Below are 18,639 nucleotides of genomic sequence, written 5' to 3' on the forward strand. Positions count from 1 at the left end.
TGATATAATGGACACACCCAATCAAGCGTAGCATAAGATCACGTCATTAAGTTATTTGCTATAAGCTTTTGATACATAGTTACCTAGTCCTTATGACCATGAGATCATGTAAATCACTTATACCGGAAAGGTACTTTGATTACATCAAACGCCACTGCGTAAATGGGTGGTTATAAAGGTGGGATTAAGTATCCGGAAAGTATGAGTTGAGGCATATGGATCAACAGTGGGATTTGTCCATCCCGATGACGGATAGATATACTCTGGGTCCTCTCGGTGGAATGTCGTCTAATGTCTTGCAAGCATATGAATAAGTTCATAAGAGACCACATACCACGATGCAGTAAAGAGTACTTGTCAGGAGACGAGGTTGAACAAGGTATAGAGTGATACCGATGATCAAACCTCGGACAAGTAAAATATCGCGTGACAAAGGGAATTGGTATCGTATGTGAATGGTTCATTCGATCACTGAAGTCATCGTTGAATATGTGGGAGCCATTATGGATCTTCAGATCCCGCTATTGGTTATTGGTTGGAGAGAGTACTCAACCATGTCCGCATAGTTCGCGAACCGTAGGGTGACACACTTAAGGTTTGATGTTGAAATGGTAGAACTTGAATATGGAATGGAGTTCGAAGTATTGTTCGAAGTCTCGGATGGGATCCCGGACATCACGAGGAGTTCCGGAATGGTCCGGAGAATAAGATTCATATATAGGAAGTCATTTTATAAGATTTAAAATGATCCGGAAGATTTTATGGAAGGTTCTAGAAGGTTCTAGAAAAGTCCGGAAGAAATAAAATTGGAAGGCGGAGTCCCAAAGGGACTCCACCTCCCATGGCCAGCCAACCCTAGAGGGTGGAGTCCAAGGTGGACTCCACCAAGGGGGCCGGCCACCCCCCCCACATGGAAAGGGGGAATCCCACCTCAAGTGGGATTCCCACCATGGGTAGGTTTCCCTACTACATGGAAGGTTTTGGGTTGGGGTCTTATTCGAAGACTTGTAGTCCAACACTTGGGGGTTCCACCTATATAATGAGGGGCCAAGGGGAGGGGGCCGGCCACCACAACACCACCACCTTGGCCGCACCCCAAGGTAGCCGGCCACCCCCTCTCCCCAAACCCTAGCCGCCCCACTCCTCCCCCTCTCCCGCAACGCTTAGCGAAGCTCCACCCGAGATCTCCATCGCCACCGCCACCACGCCGTCGTGCTGCCGGATTCAAGGAGGAGCTACTACTTCCGCTGCCCGCTGGAACGGGGAGGTGGACATCGTCTTCATCAACATCGAACGTGTGACCGAGTACGGAGGTGCTGCCCGATCGTGGCACCGAGATCAAGATCTTCTACGTGCTTTTGCAAGCGGCAAGTGATCATCTACCGCAGCAACAAGAGCCTCATCTTGTAGGCTCTGGAAATCTTCAAGGGTGAGTCTCGATCATCCCCTCGTTGCTACCGTCTTCTAGATTGCATCTTGGCTTGGATTGCGTTATCGCGGTAGGAAATTTTTTGTTTTCTATGCAACGAATCCCTACAGTGGTATCAGAGCCGTGTCTATGCATAGATGGTTGCACGAGTAGAACACAATGGTTTTGTGGGCGTTGATGCTCTTGTTGTCTTTAGTTTGAGTACTTTGCATCTTTGTGGCATAGTGGGATGAAGCGGCTCGGACTAACTTTACATAACCGCGTTCATGAGACTTGTTCCTCGTTCGACATGCAACTTGTATTGCATAAGAGGCTTTGCGGGTGTCTGTCTCTCCTACTATAGTGAAGATTCAATTTACTCTTCTATTGACAACATTAGTATCACCGTTGTGGTTCATGTTCGTAGGTAGATTAGATCTCTCTCGAAAACCCTAAACCACGTAAAATATGCAAACCAAATTAGAGACGTCTAACTTGTTTTTGCAGGGTTTGGTGATGTGATATGGCCATAATGTGATGATGAATATGTATGAGATGATCATTATTGTATTGTGGCAACCGGCAGGAACCTTATGGTTGTCTTTAAATTTCATGTTGAGTAGTATTTCAAAGTAGTTGTAATAGTTGCTACATGAGGTGAACAACCATGAAGACGGCGCCATTGACCTTGACGATACGCCGACGACGATGGAGATCATGCCCGAAGATGATGGAGATCATGTCCGTGCTTTGGAGATGAAGATCAAAGGCGCAAAGACAAAAGGGCCATATCATATTGATACGCGTACAGCACGCGTCCGTTGGGAACCCCAAGAGGAAGGTGTGATGCGTACAGCGGCAAGTTTTCCCTCAGTAAGAAACCAAGGTTTATCGAACCAGTAGGAGCCAAGAAGCACGTTGAAGGTTGATGGCGGCGAGATGTAGTGCGGCGCAACACCAGGGATTCCGGCGCCAACGTGGAACCTGCACAACACAACCAAAGTACTTTGCCCCAACGAAACAGTGAGGTTGTCAATCTCACCGGCTTGCTGTAACAAAGGATTAGATGTATAGTGTGGATGATGATTGTTTGCAGAGAACAGTAGAACAAGTATTGCAGTAGATTGTATTCGATTAAAAGAATGGACCGGGGTCCACAGTTCACTAGAGGTGTCTCTCCCATAAGATAAATAGCATGTTGGGTGAACAAATTACAGTTGGGCAATTGACAAATAGAGAGGGCATGACAATGCACATACATGATATGATGAGTATTGTGAGATTTAATTGGGCATTACGACAAAGTACATAGACCGCTATCCAGCATGCATCTATGCCTAAAAAGTCCACCTTCAGGTTATCATCCGAACCCCTTCCAGTATTAAGTTGCAAACAACAAACAATTGCATTAAGTATGGTGCGTAATGTAATCAATAACTACATCCTCGGACATAGCATCAATGTTTTATCCCTAGTGGCAACAGCACATCCACAACCTTAGAACTTTCTGTCACTGTCCCAGATTTAATGGAGGCATGAACCCACTATCGAGCATAAATACTCCCTCTTGGAGTTAAGAGTAAAAACTTGGCCAGAGCCTCTACTAATAACGGAGAGCATGCAAGATCATAAACAACACATAGATAATAGATTGATAATCAACATAACATAGTATTCTCTATCCATCGGATCCCAACAAACACAACATATAGCATTACAGATAGATGATCTTGATCATGTTAGGCAGCTCACAAGATCCGACAATGAAGCACAATGAGGAGAAGACAACCATCTAGCTACTGCTATGGACCCATAGTCCAGGGGTGAACTACTCACTCATCACTCCGGAGGCGACCATGGCGGTGAAGAGTCCTCCGGGAGATGAATCCCCTCTCCGGCAGGGTGCCGGAGGCGATCTCCTGAGTCCCCCGAGATGGGATTGGCGGTGGCGGCGTCTCTGGAAGGTTTTCCGTATCGTGGCTCTCGGTACTGGGGGTTTCGCGATGAAGACTATATGTAGGCGGAAGGGCATGTCAGGGGGCCACACGGGGGGCCCACACACTAGGCCGGCGCGGCCAAGGGCTGGGCCGCGCCGCCCTAGCGTCTGGCCACCTCGTGGCCCCACTTCGTATCATCTTCGGTCTTCTGGAAGCTTCGTGTGAAAATAGGCCCCTGGGCGTTGATTTCGTCCAATTCCGAGAATATTTCCTTACTAGGATTTCTGAAACCAAAAACAGCAGAAAACAACAACTGGCTCTTCGGCATCTCGTTAATAGGTTAGTGCCGGAAAATGCATAAATATGACATAAAGTATGCATAAAACATGTAGATATCATCAATAATGTGTCATGGAACATAAGAAATTATCGATACGTCGGAGACGTATCAGCATCCCCAAGCTTAGTTTCTGCTCGTCCCGAGCAGGTAAACGATAACAAACATAATTTCTGGAGTGACATGCCATCATAACCTTGATCATACTATTGTAAGCATATGTAATGAATGCAGTGATCCAAACAATGTAAATGACATGAGTAAACAAATGAATCATACAGCAAAGACTTTTCATGAATAGTACTTCAAGACAAGCATCAATAAGTCTTGCATAAGAGTTAACTCATAAAGCAATAATTCAAAGTAAAGGCATTGAAGCAACACAAGGGAAGATTAAGTTTCAGCGGTTGCTTTCAACTTATAACATGTATATCTCATGGATATTGTCAACATAGAGTAATATAACAAGTGCAATATGCAAGTATGTAGGAATCAATGCACAGTTCACACAAGTGTTTGCTTCTTAAGATGGAGAGAAATAGGTGAACTGACTCAACATAAAAGTAAAAGAATGGCCCTTCGCAGAGGGAAGCATCGATTGCTATATTTGTGCTAGAGCTTTGATTTTGAAAACAAGAAACAATTTTGTCAACGGTAGTAATAAAGCATATGTGTTATGTAAATTATATCTTACAAGTTGCAAGCCTCATGCATAGTATACTAATAGTGCCCGCACCTTGTCCTAATTAGCTCGGATTACCTGGATTATCATCGCAATGCACATGTTTTAACCAAGTGTCTCAAAGGGGTACCTCTATGCCGCCTGTACAAAGGTCTAAGGAGAAAGCTCGCATTGGATTTCTTGCTATTGATTATCCTCAACTTAGACATCCATACCGGGACAACATAGACAACAGATAATGGACTCCTCTTTTATGCATAAGCATGTAGCAACAATTAATTTTCTCATATGAGATTGAGGATATTTGTCCAAAACTGAAACTTCCACCATGGATCATGGCTTTAGTTAGCAGCCCAATGTTCTTCTCTAACATTATGCATGCTCTAACCATTTTAGTGGTAAATCTCCCTTACTTCAGACAAGACGAACATGCATAGCAACTCACATGATATTCAACAAAGAGTAGTTGACGGCGTCCCCGGGAACATGGTTATCGCACAACAAGCAACTTAATAAGAGATAAAGTGCATAAGTACATATTCAATACCACAATAGTTTTTAGGCTATTTGTCCCATGAGCTATATATTGTAAATATAAAGAATGGAAATTTTAAAGGTAGCACTCAAGCAATTTACTTTGGAATGGCGGAGAAATACCATGTAGTAGGTAGGTATGGTGGACACAAATGGCATAGTGGTTGGCTCAAGGATTTTGGATGCATGAGAAGTATTCCCTCTCGATACAAGGTTTTAGGCTAGCAAGGTTTATTTGAAACAAACACAACGATGAACCGGTGCAGCAAAACTCACATAAAAGACATATTGTAAACATTATAAGACTCTACACCGTCTTGCTTGTTGTTCAAATTCAATACTAGAAATTATCTAGACCTTAGAGAGACCAATTATGCAAACCAAATTTTAGCAAGCTCTATGTATTTCTTCATTAATAGGTGCAAAGTATATGATGCAAGAGCTTAAACATGAGCACAACAGTTGCCAAGTATCACATTATCCAAGACATTATAGCAATTACTACATGTATCATTTTCCAATTCCAACCATATAACAATTTAACGAAGAAGAAACTTTCGCCATGAATATTATGAGTAAAGCCTAAGGACATATTTGTCCATATGCAACATCGGAGCGTGTCTCTCTCCCACACAAAGAATGCTAGGATCCATTTTATTCAAACAAAACAAAAACAAAAACAAACCGACGCTCCAAGCAAAGTACATAAGATGTGATGGAATAAAAATATAGTTTCACTAGAGGAACCTGATAATGTTGTCGATGAAGAAGGGGATGCCTTGGGCATCCCCAAGTTTAGACGCTTGAGTCTTCTTGATATATGCAGGGGTGAACCACCGGGGCATCCCCAATCTTAGAGCTTTCACTCTCCTTGATCATGTTGTATCATCTTCCTCTCTTGATCCTTGAAAACTTCCTCCACACCAAACTCAAAACAACTCATTAGAGGGTTAGTGCACAATCAAAATTTACATGTTCAGAGGTGACATGATCATTCTTAACACTTCTGGACATTGCACAAAGCTACTGAAAGTCAATGGAATCGAAAAATCCATCAACCATAGCAAAACAGGCAATGCGAAATAAAAGGCAGAATCTGTCAAAACAGAACAGTTCGTAAAGACGAATTTTATTGAGGTACCAGACTTGCTCAAATAAAAATGCTCAAATTTAATGAAAGTTGCATACATATCTGAGGATCACTCATGTAAATTGGCATAATTTTCTGAGTTACCTACAGAGAATTAGTCCCAGATTCGTGACAGCAAAGAAATCTGTTTCTGCCCAGTAATCCAAATCTAGTATGAACCTTACTATCAACGACTTTACTTGGCACAACAATGCACAAAACTAAGATAAGGAGAGGTTGCTACAGTAGTAACAACTTCCAAGACTCAAATATAAAATAAAGGTACTGTAGTAAAAACATGGGTTGTCTCCCATAAGCGCTTTTCTTTAAAGCCTTTCAGCTAGGCGCAGAAAGTGTGTATCAAGTTTTATCAAGAGACGAAACATCAACATCATAATTTGTTCTAATAATAGAATCAAAAGGTAACTTAATTCTCTTTCTAGGGAAGTGTTCCATACCTTTCTTGAGAGGAAATTGATATTTAATATTACCTTCCTTCATATCAATGATAGCACCAACAGTTCGAAGAAAAGGTCTTCCCAATATAATGGGAAAATATGCATTGCATTCAATATCTAAGACAACAAAATCAACGGGGACAAGGTTATTGTTAACGGTAATGCGAACATTATCAACTCTCCCCAAAGGTTTCTTTGTAGAATTATCAGCAAGATTAACATCCAAATAACAATTTTTCAATGGTGGCAAGTTAAGCATATTATAGATTTTCTTAGGCATAACGGAAATACTTGCACCAAGATCACATAAAGCATTACAATCAAAGTCATTGACCTTCATCTTAATGATGGGCTCCCAACCATCCTCTAGCTTCCTAGGAATAGAAGTTTCGCGATTTAGTTTCTCTTCTCTAGCTTTTATGAGAGCATTTGTAATATGTTTCGTGAAAGCCAAATTTATAGCACTAGCATTAGGACTCTTAGCAAGTTTTTGTAAGAACTTTATAACTTCAGAGATGTGGCAATCATCAAAATCCAAACCATTATGATCTAAAGCAATGGGATCATCATCCCCAACGTTGGAAAAAATTTCAGCAGTTTTATCACGAGCGATTTAATGATTTTAGCAGTTTCAGGCAGTTTTTCACGCTTTGCATTAGAAGTGGAAACATTGCCAATACCAATTCTTCTATCATTATTAGTAGGAGTTGCAGCAACATGTGGAGCATAAGCATTACTAGTGGTGGTAATAGTCCAAACTTTAGCTATATTATCTTCTTTTTCATTTTCTTCTCTTTCCCACCTAGCACGCAATTCGGCCATCAATCTTATATTCTCATTAATTCTAACTTGGATGGCATTTGCTGTAGTAGCAATTTTATGATTATGATTTTCATGAGGCATAACTTTCGATTTCAAAAGATCAACATCAGAAGCAAGACTATCGACTTTAGAAGCAAGTATATCAATTTTCCCAAGCTTTTCTTCAACAGATTTGTTAAAAGCAGTTTGTGTACTAATAAATTCTTTAAGCATAGCTTCAAGTCCAGGGGGTGTGTTCCTATTATTGTTGTAAGAATTCCCATAAGAATTACCATAGCCGTTGCCATTATTATAAGGATATGGCCTATAGTTGTTACTAGAATTGTTCCGGTAAGCATTGTTGTTGAAATTATTATTTTTAATGTAGTTTACATCAACATGTTCTTCTTGAGCAACTAATGAAGCTAACGGAACATTATTAGGATCAATATTTGTCCTATCATTCACAAGCATAGACATAATAGCATCAATATTATCACTCAAGGAAGAGGTTTCTTCGACAGAATTTACCTTCTTACCTTGTGGAGCTCTTTCCGTGTGCCATTCAGAGTAATTAATCATCATATTATCAAGAAGCTTTGTTGCTTCACCAAGAGTGATGGACATAAAGGTACCTCCAGCAGCTGAATCCAATAGGTTCCGCGAAGAAAAATTCAGTCCTGCATAAAAGGTTTGGATGATCATCCAAGTAGTCAGTCCATGGGTTGGGCAATTTTTAACCAAAGATTTCATTCTTTCTCATGCTTGTGCAACATTCTCAATATCCAATTGTTTAAAATTTATTATGCTACTTCTCAAAGATATAATTTTAGCAGGGGGATAATATCTACCAATAAAAGCATCCTTGCATTTAGTCCATGAATCAATACTATTCTTAGGCAGAGATAGCAACCAATCTTTAGCTCTTCCTCTTAGTGAGAAAGGGAACAATTTTAATTTTATAATGTCACCATCTACATCCTTATACTTTTGCATTTCACATAATTCAACAAAGTTATTGAGATGGGCAGCAGCATCATCAGAACTAACATCAGAAAATTGCTCTCTCATAACAAGATTTAGTAAAGCAGGTTTAATTTCAAAGAATTCTGCTATAGTAGCAGGTGGAGCAATAGGTGTGCATAAGAAATCATTATTATTTGTGGCTGTGAAGTCACACAACTTAGTATTTTCAGGAGTACCCATTTTAGCAGTAGTAAATAAAGCAAACTAGATAAAGTAAATGCAAGTAACTAATTTTTTTGTGTTTTTAATATGGAGAATGCAAACAAGATAATAAATAAAGTAAAACTAGCAACTAATTTTTTTGTGTGTTTTGTTTTAGTGCAGCAAACAAAATAGTAAATAAAATAAAGCATGACAAAAACAAAGTAAAGAGATTGGGATGTGGAGACTCCCCTTGCAGCGTGTCTTGATCTCCCCGGCAACGACGCCAGAAAAAGATCTTGATACGCGTATGATGGCGTGTATTTCACACGTTCGTTGGGCAACCCCAAGAGGAAGGTATGATGCGCACAGCAGCAAGTTTTCCCTCAGAAAGAAACCAAGGTTTATCGAACCAGGAGGAGCCAAGAAGCACGTTGAAGGTTGATGGCGGCGGGATGTAGTGCGGCGCAACACCAGGGATTCCGGCGCCAACGTGGAACCTGCACAACACAACCAAAGTACTTTGGCCCAACGAAACAGTGAGGTTGTCAATCTCACCGGCTTGCTGTAACAAAGAGTTAACCGTATTGTGTGGAAGATGATTGTTTGCAGAAAACAGTAGAACAAGTATTGCAGTAGATTGTATTTCAGTAAGAGAATTGGACCGGGGTCCACAGTTCACTAGAGGTGTCTCTCCCATAAGACGAACAACATGTTGGGTGAACAAATTACAGTTGGGCAATTGACAAATAAAGAGAGCATGACCATGCACATACATATCATGATGAGTATAGTGAGATTTAATTGGGCATTACGACAAAGTACATAGACCGTCATCCAACTGCATCTATGCCTAAAAAGTCCACCTTCAGGTTATCATCCGAACCCCTTCCAGTATTAAGTTGCTAACAACAGACAATTGCATTAAGTATGGTGCGTAATGTAACTAGTGACTACATCCTTGAACATAGCACTAATGTTTTATCCCTAGTGGCAACAGCACAACAGAACCTTAGAACTTTCTCACATCGTCCTGTGTGTCAATGCGGGCATGAACCCACTATCGAGCATAAGTACTCCCTCTTGGAGTTACAAGCATCTACTTGGCCAGAGCATCTACTAGTAACGGAGAGCATGCAAGATCATAAACAACACATAAGCATAACTTTGATAATCAACATAACAAGTATTCTCTATTCATCGGATCCCAACAAACGCAACATATAGAATTACAGATAGATGATCTTGATCATGTTAGGCAGCTCACAAGATCCGACAATGATAGCACAATGGGGAGAAGACAACCATCTAGCTACTGCTATGGACCCATAGTCCAGGGGTAGACTACTCACACATCACACCGGAGGCGACCATGGCGGCGTAGAGTCCTCCGGAGATGATTCCCCTCTCCGGCAGGGTGCCGGAGGCGATCTCCGGATCCCCGAGATGGGATCGGCAGCGGCGGCGTCTACGGAAGGTTTTCCGTATCGTGGTTCTCGGGACTGGGGGTTTCGTCACGGAGCCTTTTGATAGGCGGAAGGGCCGGTCAATAGGCGGCACGGGGGCCCCACACTACTGGCCGGCGCGGCCAAGGGGGGGCCGCGCCGGCCTATAGTGTGGCCCCTCCGTGGCCCCTCTTCGTCTCTCCTTCGGACTTCTCGGAAGCTTCGTGAGAAAATAGGCCCCGGGCTTTGATTTCGTCCAATTCCGAGAATATTTCCTTACTAGGATTTCTGAAACCAAAAACAGCAGAAAACAAAGAATCGGCACTTCGGCATCTTGTTAATAGGTTAGTTCCGTAAAATGCACGAATATGACATAAAGTGTGCATAAAACATGTAGATAACATCAATAATGTGGCATGGAACATAAGAAATTATCGATACGTCGGAGACGTATCAGCATCCCCAAGCTTAGTTCTGCTCGTCCCGAGCAGGTAAAACGATAACACAGATAATTTCTGGAGTGACATGCCATCATAATCTTGATCATACTATTTGTAAAGCATATGTAGTGAATGCAGCGATCAAAACAATGTATATGACATGAGTAAACAAGTGAATCATAAAGCAAAGACTTTTCATGAATAGCACTTCAAGACAAGCATCAATAAGTCTTGCATAAGAGTTAACTCATAAAGCAATAATTCAAAGTAAAGGCATTGAAGCAACACAAAAGAAGATTAAGTTTCAGCGGTTGCTTTCAACTTGTAACATGTATATCTCATGGATATTGTCAACATAGAGTAATATAATAAGTGCAATAAGCAAGTATGTAGGAATCAATGCACAGTTCACACAAGTGTTTGCTTCTTGAGGTGGAGAGAAATAGGTGAACTGACTCAACATTGAAAGTAAAAGAATGGTCCTCCATAGAGGAAAAGCATCGATTGCTATATTTGTGCTAGAGCTTTGATTTTGAAAACATGAAACAATTTTGTCAACGGTAGTAATAAAGCATATGCATCATGTAAATTATATCTTATAAGTTGCAAGCCTCATGCATAGCGTACTAATAGTGCCCGCACCTTGTCCTAATTAGCTTGGACTACCGGGTCATCACAATGCATTGTTTTTACCAAGTGCCACAAAGGGGTACCTCTATGTCACTTTGTACAAAGGTCTAAGGAGAAAGCTCGCATTGGATTTCTCGCTATTGATTATTCTTCAACTTAGACATCCATACCGGGACAACATAGACAACAGATAATGGACTCCTCTTTTATGCATAAGCATATACCAACAATTAATAATTTTCTCATTTGAGATTTGAGGATTGTTGTCCAAAACTGAAACTTCCACCATGGAGCATGGCTTTTGTTAGCGGCCCGATGTTCTTCTCTAACATATGCATGCTTAACCATATGGTGGTAGATCTCTCTTGCTTCAGACAAGACGAACATGCATAGCAACTCACATGAAATTCAACAATGAAAAGTTGATGGCGTCCCCAGTGAACATGGTTATCGCACAACAAGCAACTTAATAAGAGATAAAGTGCATAATTACATATTCAATACCACAATAGTTTTTAAGCTATTTGTCCCATGAGCTATATATTGCAAAGGTGAATGATGGAATTTTAAAGGTAGCACTCAAGCAATTTACTTTCGAATGGCGGAAAATACCATGTAGTATAGGTAGGTATGGTGGACACAAATGGCATAGTGGTTGGCTCAAGTATTTTGGATGCATGAGAAGTATTCCCTCTCGATACAAGGTTTAGGCTAGCAAGGCTTATTTGAAACAAACACAAGGATGAACCGGTGCAGCAAAACTCACATAAAAGACATATTGAAAACATTATAAGACTCTACACCGTCTTCCTTGTTGTTCAAACTCAAAACTAGAAATTATCTAGACCTTAGAGAAACCAAATATGCAAACCAAATTTTAGCATGCTCTATGTATTTCTTCATTAATGGGTGCAAAGCATATGATGCAAGAGCTTAATCATGAGCACAACAATTGCCAAGTATCACATTACCCAAGACATTTATAGCAATTACTACATGTATCATTTTCCAATTCCAACCATATAACAATTTAACGAAGGAGAAACTTCGCCATGAATACTATGAGTAGAAACCAAGGACATACTTGTCCATATGCTACAGCGGAGCGTGTCTCTCTCCCATAAAGTGAATGCTAGGATCCATTTTATTCAAACAAAACAAAAACAAAAACAAACCGACGCTCCAAGCAAAGCACATAAGATGTGATGGAATAAAAATATAGTTTCAGGGGAGGAACCTGATAATGTTGTCGATGAAGAAGGGGATGCCTTGGGCATCCCCAAGCTTAGACGCTTGAGTCTTCTTGATATATGCAGGGGTGAACCACCGGGTGCATCCCCAAGCTTAGAGCTTTCACTCTCCTTGATCATGTTGCATCATACTCCTCTCTTGATCCTTGAAAACTTCCTCCACACCAAACTCGAAACAACTCATTAGAGGGTTAGTGCACAATATAAATTGACATATTCAGAGGTGACACAATCATTCTTAACACTTCTGGACATTGCATAATGCTACTGGACATTAATGGATCAAAGAAATTCATCCAACATAGCGAAAGAGGCAATGCGAAATAAAAGGCAGAATCTGTCAAAACAGAACAGTTCGTATTGACGAATTTTAAAATGGCACCAGACTTGCTCAAATGAAAATGCTCAAATTGAATGAAAGTTGCGTACATATCTGAGGATCATGCACGTAAATTGGCTTAATTTTCTGAGCTACCTACAGGGAGGTGGACCCAGATTCGTGACAGCAAAGAAATCTGGAACTGTGCAGTAATCCAAATCTAGTACTTACTTTTCTATCAACGGCTTAACTTGGCACAACAAAACACAAAACTAAGATAAGGAGAGGTTGCTACAGTAGTAAAAAACTTCCAAGACACAAAATAAAAACAAAGTACTGTAGGTAAAAACATGGGTTGTCTCCCATAAGCGCTTTTCTTTAACGCCTTTCAGCTAGGCGCAGAAAGTGTGTAGCAAGTATTATCAAGAGACGAAGTGTCAACATCATAATTTGTTCTCATAATAGAATCAAAAGGTACCTTCATTCTCTTTCTAGGGAAGTGTTCCATACCTTTCTTGAGAGGAAATTGATATTTTATATTACCTTCCTTCATATCAATAATAGCACCAACGATTCGAAGAAAAGGTCTTCCCAATATAATGGGACAAGATGCATTGCATTCAATATCCAAGACAACAAAATCAACGGGAACAAGGTTATTGTTAACGGTAATGCGAACATTATCAACTTTCCCCAAAGGTTTCTTTGTAGAATGATCAGCAAGATTAACATCCAAATAACAATTTTTCAGCGGTGGCAAGTCAAGCATATTATAAATTTTCTTAGGCATAACAGAAATACTTGCACCAAGATCACATAAAGCATTACAATCAAAATCTTTAATCTTCATCTTAATGATGGGCTCCCAACCATCCTCTAGCTTTTTAGGAATAGAGGCTTCGCGCTCTAGTTTCTCTTCTCTAGCTTTTATAAGAGCATTTGTAATATGATGTGTAAAAGCCAAATTTATAGCACTAGCATTAGGACTTTTAGCAAGTTTTTGCAAGAACTTTATAACTTCAGAAATGTGGCAATCATCAAAATTCAAACCATTATAATCTAAAGCAATGGGATCATCATCCCCAATGTTGGAAAAAATTTCAGCAGCTTTATCACGAGCGATTTCAGCGATTTTAGCGCTTCAGCAGTTTTTTCGCGCTTTGCATTAGAAGTGGAAACATTGCTAACACCAATTCTTTTATTAGTATGAGTAGGAGGTGCAGCAACATGTGTAGCATTAGCATTACTAGTGGTGGTAATAGTCCAAACTTTAGCTATATTCTTTTCTTTAGCTAGTTTTTCATTTTCTTCTCTATGCCACCTAGCACGCAGTTCAGCCATTAATCTTATATTCTCATTAATTCTAACTTGAATGGCATTTGCTGTAGTAGTAATTTTATTATGATGATTCTCATTAGGCAAAACTTTTGATTTCAAAAGATCAACATCAGCAGCAAGACTATCGACTTTAGAAGCAAGTATATCAATTTTCCCAAGCTTTTCTTCAACAGATTTGTTAAAAGCAGTTTGTGTACTAATAAATTCTTTAAGCATGGCTTCAAGTCCAGGGGGTGAACTCCTATTATTGTTGTAAGAATTCCCATAAGAATTACCATAGCCGTTGCCATTATTATAAGGATATGGTCTATAGTTGTTACTAGAATTGTTAGGTAAGCATTGTTGTTGAAATTATTATTTTTAATGAAGTTTACATCAACATGTTCTTCTTGTGCAACCAATGAAGCTAATGGAACATTATTAGGATCAATATTAGTCCTATCATTCACAAGCATAGACATAATAGCATCAATCTTATCACTCAAGGAAGAGGTTTCTTCGACAGAATTTACCTTCTTACCTTGTGGAGCTCTTTCCCTGTGCCATTCAGAGTAGTTGATCATCATATTATCAAGAAGCTTTGTTGCTTCACCAAGAGTGATGGACATAAAGGTACCTCCAGCAGCTGAATCCAATAAATTCCGTGAAGAAAAATTTAGTCCTGCATAGAAGGTTTGGATGATCATCCAAGTAGTCGATCCATGGGTTGGGCAATTTTTAACCAGAGATTTCATTCTTTCCCAAGCTTGAGCAACATGTTCAGTATCTAATTGTTTAAAATTCATTATGCTACTCCTCAAAGATATAATTTTAGCAGGGGGATAATATCTACCAATAAAAGCATCCTTGCATTTAGTCCATGAATCAATACTATTCTTAGGCAGAGATAGCAACCAATCTTTAGCTCTTCCTCTTAATGAGAAAGGGAACAATTTTAATTTTATAATGTCACCATCTACATCCTTATACTTTTGCATTTCACATAATTCAACAAAATTATTAAGATGGGCAGCAGCATCATCAGAACTAACACCAGAAAATTGCTCTCGCATAACAAGATTCAGTAAAGCAGGTTTAATTTCAAAGAATTCTGCTGTAGTAGCAGGTGGAGCAATAGGTGTGCATAAGAAATCATTATTATTTGTGGTTGTGAAGTCACACAACTTAGTGTTTTCAGCGTTGGCCATTTTAGCAACAGTAAATAAAACAAACTAGATAAAGTAAATGCAAGTAAACTAATTTTTTTGTATTTTTGATATAGCAAACAAGATAGCAAATAAAGTAAAACTAGCAACTAATTTTTTTGTATTTTGATTTAGTGCAGCAAACAAAGTAGTAAATAAAACTAAGCAAGACAAAAACAAAGTAAAGAGATTGAGAAGTGGAGACTCCCCTTGCAGCGTGTCTTGATCTCCCGGCAACGGCGCCGAGAAAAAAGAGCTTGATGGCGTGTATTTCACACGTTCGTTGGGCAACCCCAAGAGGAAGGTATGATGCGCACAGCAGCAAGTTTTCCCTCAGAAAGAAACCAAGGTTTATCGAACTAGGAGGAGCCAAGAAGCACGTTGAAGGTTGATGGCGGCGGGATGTAGTGCGGCGCAACACCAGGGATTCCGGCGCCAACGTGGAACCTGCACAACACAACCAAAGTACTTTGCCCCAACGAAACAGTGAGGTTGTCAATCTCACCGGCTTGCTGTAACAAAGAGTTAACTGTATTGTGTGGAAGATGATTGTTTGCAGAAAACAGTAGAACAAGTATTGCAGTAGATTGTATTTCAGTAAGAGAATTGGACCGGGGTCCACAGTTCACTAGAGGTGTCTCTTCCATAAGACGAACAGCATGTTGGGTGAACAAATTACAGTTGGGCAATTGACAAATAAAGAGAGCATGACCATGCACATACATATCATGATGAGTATAGTGAGATTTAATTGGGCATTACGACAAAGTACATAGACCGTCATCCAACTGCATCTATGCCTAAAAAGTCCACCTTCAAAGGTTATCATCCGAACCCCTTCCAGTATTAAGTTGCTAACAACAGACAATTGCATTAAGTATGGTGCGTAATGTAACTAGTGACTACATCCTTGAACATAGCACTAATGTTTTATCCCTAGTGGCAACAGCACAACACAACCTTAGAACTTTCTGTCACTGTCCCAGGTGTCAATGCAGGCATGAACCCACTATCGAGCATAAGTACTCCCTCTTGGAGTTACAAGCATCTACTTGGCCAGAGCATCTACTAGTAACGGAGAGCATGCAAGATCATAAACAACACATAAGCATAACTTTGATAATCAACATAACAAGTATTCTCTATTCATCGGATCCCAACAAACGCAACATATAGAATTACAGATAGCTGATCTTGATCATGTTAGGCAGCTCACAAGATCCGACAATGATAGCACAATGGGGAGAAGACAACCATCTAGCTACTGCTATGGACCCATAGTCCAGGGGTAGACTACTCACACATCACACCGGAGGCGACCATGGTGGCGTAGAGTCCTCCGGGAGATGATTCCCCTCTCCGGCAGGGTGCCGGAGGCGATCTCCTGGATCCCCCGAGATGGGATCGGCGGCGGCGGCGTCTCTGGAAGGTTTTCCGTATCGTGGTTGTCGGTGCGGGGTTTCGTCACGGAGACTTTTTATAGGCGGAAGGGCAGGACAAGAGGCGGCACGGGGGCCCCACACTACAGGCCGGCGCGGCCAAGGGGGGGGCCGCGCCGCCCTATAGTGTGGCCCCTCCGTGGCCCCTCTTCGTCTCTCCTTCGGACTTCTGGAAGCTTCGTGAGAAAATAGGCCCCTGGGCTTTGATTTCGTCCAATTCCGAGAATATTTCCTTACTAGGATTTCTGAAACCAAAAACAGCAGAAAAACAAGAATCGGCACTTCGGCATCTTGTTAATAGGTTAGTTCCAGAAAATGCACGAATATGACATAAAGTGTGCATAAAACATGTAGATAACATCAATAATGTGGCATGGAACATAAGAAATTATCGATACGTCGGAGACGTATCAGCGTACAGCACGCGTCCGTTGGGAACCCCAAGAGGAAGGTGTGATGCGTACAGCGGCAAGTTTTCCCCCAGTAAGAAACCAAGGTTTATCGAACCAGTAGGAGCCAAGAAGCACGTTGAAGGTTGATGGCGGCGAGATGTAGTGCGGCGCAACACCAGGGATTCCTGCGCCAACGTGGAACCTGCACAACACAACCACCGAACTATGCCCCCACCAAACAGTGAGGTTGTCAATCCCACCGGCTTGCTGTAACAAAGGATTAGATGTATAGTGTGGATGATGATTGTTTGCAGAGAACAGTAGAACAAGTATTGCAGTAGATTGTATTCGATTAAAAGAATGGGCCGGGGTCCACAGTTCACTAGAGGTGTCTCTCCCATAAGATAAATAGCATGTTGGGTGAACAAATTACAGTTGGGCAATTGACAAATAGAGAGGGCATGACAATGCACATACATGATATGATGAGTATTGTGAGATTTAATTGGGCATTACGACAAAGTATATAGACCGCTATCCAGCATGCATCTATGCCTAAAAAGTCCACCTTCAGGTTATCATCCGAACCCCTTCCAGTATTAAGTTGCAAACAACAGACAATTTCATTAAGTATGGTGCGTAATGTAATCAATAACTACATCCTCGAACATAGCATCAATGTTTTATCCCTAGTGGCAACAGCACATCCACAACCTTAGAACTTTCTGTCATCGTCCTGCATTTAATGGAGGCATGAACCCACTATCGAGCATAAATACTCCCTCTTGGAGTTAAGAGTAAAAACTTGGCCAGAGCCTCTACTAATAACGGAGAGCATGCAAGATCATAAACAACACATAGATAATAGATTGATAATCAACATAACATAGTATTCTCTATCCATCGGATCCCAACAAACACAACATATAGCATTACAGATAGATGATCTTGATCATGTTAGGCAGCTCACAAGATCCGACAATGAAGCACAATGAGGAGAAGACAACCATCTAGCTACTGCTATGGACCCATAGTCCAGGGGTGAACTACTCACTCATCACTCCGGAGGCGACCATGGCGGTGAAGAGTCCTCCGGGAGATGAATCTCCTCTCCGGCAGGGTGCTGGAGGCGATCTCCTGAATCCCCCGAGATGGGATTGGCGGCGGCGGCGTCTCTGGAAGGTTTTCCGTATCGTGGCTCTCGGTACTGGGGGTTTCGCGACAAAGACTATATGTAGGCGGAAGGGCAGGTCAGGGGGCCACACGGGGGGCCCACACACTAGGCCGGCGCGGCCAAGGGCTGGGCCGCGCCACCCTAGCGTCTGGCCACCTCGTGGCCCCACTTCGTATCATCTTCAGTCTTCTGGAAGCTTCGTGTGAAAATAGGCCCCTGGGCGTTGATTTCGTCCAATTCCGAGAATATTTCCTTACTAGGATTTCTGAAACCAAAAATAGCAGAAACAAAGAATCGGCTCTTCGGCATCTCGTTAATAGGTTAGTGCCGGAAAATGCATAAATATGACATAAAGTATGCATAAAACATGTAGATATCATCAATAATGTGGCATGGAACATAAGAAATTATCGATACATCGGAGACGTATCACATATGAACTGCATGTGATGTTAATCCTTTTATGCATCTTATTTTGTTTAGATCGCGACGGTAGCATTATAAGATGATCCCTCACTAAAATATCAAGATAATAAAGTGTTCATCCTTAGTAGCACCGTTGCCAAGACTTGTCG

Source organism: Lolium perenne, chromosome 6, assembly GCF_019359855.2.
Source record: "Lolium perenne isolate Kyuss_39 chromosome 6, Kyuss_2.0, whole genome shotgun sequence".
In the NCBI taxonomy this organism is placed as follows: domain Eukaryota; kingdom Viridiplantae; phylum Streptophyta; class Magnoliopsida; order Poales; family Poaceae; genus Lolium; species Lolium perenne.